Genomic DNA, 5664 nt, shown 5'->3' with positions numbered 1-5664 from the left:
GCACTGACTTCTACAGAGGCCACTGCTACTGTCGCCATCCTCTGGTTGTCATGGGGGCTTGTGGAATCTGGGTTTTTCTGTTAGTATTTTTGTTTGTTGTTTTTTCGTTTCGTTTTAGGTTTTTGTCACAAGATGCATGCACTTGCTGGAGAGAGAGAAAAATCATGGGGCAGGGGGTGGGGAATAGCTGAGCTGCAATCCCTTCTTTTCCATTCTCTCTGGATTTTTTGCACCCAAGAACATGCACCCAGAGTGGTTTTCAAGCCACCCAGTTTGACTGGGGCTCTAACTGTGGATGATCATGTGGGAGTCCAGTGCCTTAACCTCCACACCACCTGCTGGCCCCAAAGTGATCTGTTCTTTTAAGAAAACTGAGATTTAAATGTATCTTTAAGCTAAATTTCTGCAACATCCCCAAATTTTTGGTATATATGTCCCCAATTTTGTCTTAGGTATTTTTGTTAGCAGAAAATATAAGGAATGGGGGTCACATCTGTGGCTGCATTTGAGTGGGGTCTGAACTGGCAGCAAAAGGATGCCCTAGCCTGCTGGGAGAGGTTTACCTGCACCTGTGATGGGCTGAAGCATCTAGATACCATCAGGAAATAGTATTTAAGAGATTATGGCATCTAAAACCCACAATGCCAAAAAAATGAAATTTCTGTTATAACATTAAGAATCATGCCATTGGTCTTCCTAGAAGAAGAAACTTCACTAAGAACAGGAAGGAGGTTAAGAAATCTCCAGCAGTTGGCTTCTTACATAAATAGAATAGTTGGACACACTGTAAAAAGTCCAGATAGTTGATGTAAGGTGATCTGTCACAAAAAGAAAGTTTATCATCCCTTTCCAAATCCTTGTTACAGAAAACAAACAAACAAAACAAAAAACAGAACCCTAGAAATAAAAAAAAAAAAGAACTGACTTGTGCAGGCTACCTGCCTACAAAATTACACTATGATAGTCAAACTTATTTAGTTAATTCCAGTGGTTCTGCTTTTCAGAGACAGAAAGCCCATCATCAAAACACAGTTTTCATTGTTGATGTTTCTGAGGTACCTCAGGACCATGAAACAATGGCCCAAGTTTTGTTCATCAGGAATTTAACATAGCTTTAACTTCCTGGAGAAAAAGAAGTATAAATTAACTTGTAGCTTATCTGATGAGGCTGGATGATTTCAGATTTGTGGTTCATTACCTTCCTGTGCTGACCAATAGTTTACAGGAAGAAAAACAATATATCTCACTTGGCTGCTGTATGGACTTGTTGCCTCTTGTAAAGTCACTACTTAAAAGCAAATATGAAGAATATATAATAGTTGTTCTAAATTGGCTTCAAGCAGTCATTAAAAAGTGGCGGTTAGAACTATCATTCAAAAAGAAAGTGTATATGATGGAAATACTCAGATTTTAAAACAATTAAATGGATTGTGGAAACAAGAAAACCATCTTACTTTGGTTCCAGCATATACTGGTAACATAGCTAAGGATGTAGATGCATATTTAGTACAGTTGATTTGAGAGATTTTTGTCTACTAAAGAGCATTTGGTGCTCAAAACATCTCTGGACTCCAAAAGATCTCATTTGAGAACTGTGAACTGTGGAAGAAAGCGATAACATTTTTTTTTCTCTTAAAAAGCCACATAATGAAACCACTAATGAAACCCTAACAATCTACTTCACATCCAAGTGGAAAAATATCTGAAAGGAGCAGCTTCAACTTCAATGAGGTCAAAGTGCACTATGAGGATTGTTTGCCTTTGCTGCATTTGGGATTCATACAGTTACATGGTAACATTGTTTAAGAACTACTGAGTATTAATGCAATCCTGCCTAATAATATAATGTATATTATGTGAAAAAATAAGACAGGACTTATTATTAGAAACCACAAAAATTAGTCATCACTAATTTTTTTTTTTAAGATTGTGTTTTATGACCAGAGCCAGGAGTACTGCAGTCATAAATGCATCGATCCAAACACACGTCTGTAGTCCTGGGCCTTGTCTGCACATGCCACTTTGTGCATCCAGCTTTGGTGACTTCTGGTCTTAGGAGGGCATCTAAGAGGGTGTACTATAGATCTCTAGATAGTAGACTATGAGATTTAGCAGAGAATGAGACCCCCACCTTCCTTTCATCCATAAACCACTTTTCACAATGACTCTACCACCATCCCTCATGTCTACCTTACACCTCAATCTGGATTTTGGAGGACCTCCTGCCAAAAAGGCATTGGAAAGAAATGCCAAGCACCAAAATTTTATCAAAAAGCAGCAACTCTTAGAATGGAGAGGCTTCCTGGGGGAAAAAAAGAAAAGAAAAAAAAAGAAAAAAGAACCAGCTCCCAGCAAGGTGCCTAAGTTACACTCAGAACTTCCAAAGAAAGAGGAAATAACTTGGGTGGATGGCACTTGGAAGACACTTCTTGCAAAAAAGAATACCACTGCCTCCAGCAGTGAATCAGAGCAGTGCCTGGACAAGAAAGTCACAATATCTTGGCTGACCCTGACCTTTCAAAGAAGGCTGATTCTCTTGTGTGTAAAATAGATTTCTTGAGAGTTCCAGAGTGCACCATTGAAGATCAAGAACCATCTAGTCCACTCCTCAGAAGAACTCTGTTGAGAAAAATGCACCACAGAATTCCACTTAAGTTCACTCAGAAAATAAATGCTCTGTAGCATCCCAGAAATTGCCAACTGAGACAGTGGTCATTGACTGTGAGATGGTGGGTACAGAACTAAAGGGGCATGTGAGATCCTTGGCTTGATGTAGCATTGTCAAATACAATGGAGGGACCAGCAGTTGGAGTAATGGCTATGTCACTGGACTCCCACATAGTTGACCGCGGTTCGCGTCCCAGACGCGGTGGCTTAAAACTCACAATGGGCGCGTATGCCTGCGTGCCCATGATCCCGAGAGGAGAATGGAGGAGAAGGGATTGCAGCGTGATCATCCCCCCTGGGAGGTGATTTCTCACTTTCTGTCTCTATGTCTCTCTCTGTCTGTCTGGCGAGCGCACGTGCCCTAGAGTGAAAAAACCTCTCAAAAAAAAAAATACAATGGAGATGTATGATGAGTATGTCCCCCCATCCCCCCTCCCCCCACACACTGCATTGTGGACTACTAGACCAGATTAAACAGTATCTGGAAGCAGCACATGACAAATGCTATACCCTTTAAGATTGCTCAGAGCCAGTTCCTGAAGACATTCACAGTGAAGATCATGGTGGGGATGCCATCCACAATGACTTCAAAGCCTTCTAGTACTTTTACCCCCAATCCCTCACCCACAACACCTCCCACATTCTCCTCCACAATGGGAAAGGTGACTGACCAGAGTATGCCACCATGTTTCTGAAGCATCTCACCAAGAAGCTGCTGAACTTGTACATGCAGACTGGTAAAAGTGGACATTCCTCTGTGGTAGATGCCCAAGCCACCATGCAGCTGTTTAAGTTGGTTGAAGTCAAACGGGAATAGCGCCTGGCCCAGAATCCCCCAAAGGACTAACAGCAGTAGTGGGGACATTGGTGATACAGGAGGGCAGAGATGGTTCCCAGGAGAAGCAGGCAGTGGACCAGTAGATGGCTTGACCACCTCCACACCTCTAGTTCACATTGCTAGAGAGAGAGGGGCTCTATCCAGTTCTAATATCCACTGAAATTGCACCTGAGCTATTGTGTCCTGTGTTTGGTTAAGTGTCTCATGGCAGAGGAGGCCTCCTATACCATTTACCTCTGAAATGGTACTAACCCATCAGCCTCAGGGTGCTTTGTATTAGTCAAGCTTTCTGATTGTCAAGAAACATACTGGAAAATAGTTTCCCAAACTGCCTCATAACCAGGGTGGTTATATTACTTATTTTATACTTCCTGTTCTTAAGTAATTGACAGCAGCCTATTTGACTCTCAGGTGTCCCTTTTGGGTGATGAATTATTTGGTCATTACATATCACAGACTCCGCTTTTTGTTCAGAACCTACATCTAGTCCATGTTGGGATATTGCCTGTTCTTCCTACCTTGGCTTCCAGAGGAGCCACAGCTGGTGAGGTGTAGGCTTACAAACCAAGAGAGGTAAGGTGGAGCTTGAGATACATTTTTTTGACTTAAGAAAGCAATCTCAGGACCAGCAGTTAGTGTAATGGCTATATTGCTGGACCCAGTGACTTAAAACTCACGGGCACGTGTGCATGTGTGCCCAAGATCCCGAGAGGAGAATGAAGGAGAAGGGATTGCGGCATGGCCATCCCCCCTGGGGGATGATTTCTCACTTTCTGTCTCTCTGTCTCTTTCTGTCTGTCTGGTGAGCACATGTGCCCTATAGCAAAAAACCTCTCCAAAAGAAAAAGAAGAAAAAAAAGAAAGCAATGTCTTTTCCAGGGTAGTAGAGGATTTATTTAATTTAGGTCCCATTTGCTAGGTTAAACATTTTAAAGTGTTGGAGATGGCTACTGAATTTGAGACATGAAATACTGCTTTCAGGGACTAAAAATGAAGATCTTCTGCTGAGACTTCACCCTCTAGATCAACTTCTTGAGTTGAATAACCCAGGCCCTTCTGAGATGGCTACTGAACTTGAGCTGTGAAATAATACTTTCAGGGACTAAAAATGAAGATCTTCTGCTGGGACTTCAAACTCCAGATTCATTTCTAGAGGGGTGGGCAACCTCTGTATCCTTCTCTCCATCTTTCTCTGTCTCTCTGTGTTTTTTATTTATTCTTTTAAGGTAAAGTATTTTCTATGCTCTCAATTTCTCCTTCATCCTCCTAATTCATGCCTCCCCCCCCCCCCATTTAGGAGAGGCACAAACCCAGGCCTTTCTGAGATGGCTACTGAACTTGAGCTGTGAAATACTGCTTTTGCATGGTGCACACACACGTCACGTGGTTTTTATTTTACACTTTTAAAAAAAGAATTCTTTATTGAATGTCTTTATTAATTCATTTATTATGTTTTTTAAATTTGTCTAGAGAGAGACACAGAGAGAAAGAGAGATGGGGGAGCAAGAGGGAGAAAGTGACAAAGCAAGCCTCCAGGTCTGAGACTTGAACTGTGATCAGCCATGTGGGAATGTCCATTACCTTACCACCATGCCACCTGCTGTTCCCATTTTATGCTTTTTAAAATTAAAATATAAATTTTGTATTGTCTTTTTTCTTTCTTTCTTTTTTTCTTCCTTCTTCTTCTATTGTCTTTTCCTTTTTGTTTTACCTTCATTACTTGACTGCTCAGCCTCCACACACTGAGTGTCTAGACAGGCTTCTAAGTGAATAGTATTCAAACATCTGAACACTATTAGGTCAGAATATTCCTCAATTATCACTGAATCTGACATACAAAGGATAAAAAATGGAACAGAAGAGAGATTGCAGATCACTTCCTCCTGCACACCTCTGACTGCTGAGATTGAACTTCAAGAATTAGTAAGAAATGGCTGGCTCAACACCAGTAAAAAGCCAGAATCCATGCACATCTGAAGTGAGCCAAGCCCTGTCCCTTTAACTGGAAAAAACCTCTGCCCCAAACCCTTCCTTCTAGCCCAACACCCAGCGAAAATTCAGGTAGGGTGGTCTCTGCTTCTTTCTGTCTCGGTCTCTCCCTCTTCCTTTTACTTGAAATTTTTCATATATATATATGTGTGTGTGTGTGTGTGTGTGTG

The 5664-nt window shown here is 41.5% G+C and overlaps 2 pseudogenes; both read left to right on the top strand.

Annotated features, from left to right (window-relative positions):
- Positions 1-223: 223 nt before the first annotated feature.
- LOC102470341 (KATNB1-like protein 1 pseudogene) lies at positions 224-1606 on the top strand (annotated as a pseudogene).
- A 312-nt stretch (positions 1607-1918) lies between these two features.
- On the top strand, positions 1919-3643 carry LOC114005825 (interferon-stimulated 20 kDa exonuclease-like 2; annotated as a pseudogene).
- The last annotated feature ends 2021 nt before the right edge of the window (positions 3644-5664 follow it).

The sequence above is a fragment of the Tupaia chinensis genome, unplaced genomic scaffold, assembly GCF_000334495.1.
Source record: "Tupaia chinensis unplaced genomic scaffold, TupChi_1.0 Scaffold000073_1, whole genome shotgun sequence".
Classification (NCBI taxonomy): Eukaryota; Metazoa; Chordata; class Mammalia; order Scandentia; family Tupaiidae; genus Tupaia; species Tupaia belangeri.
Note: the sequence above shows the minus strand (reverse complement) of the source record. Positions and strands in the feature narration are given on the sequence as shown.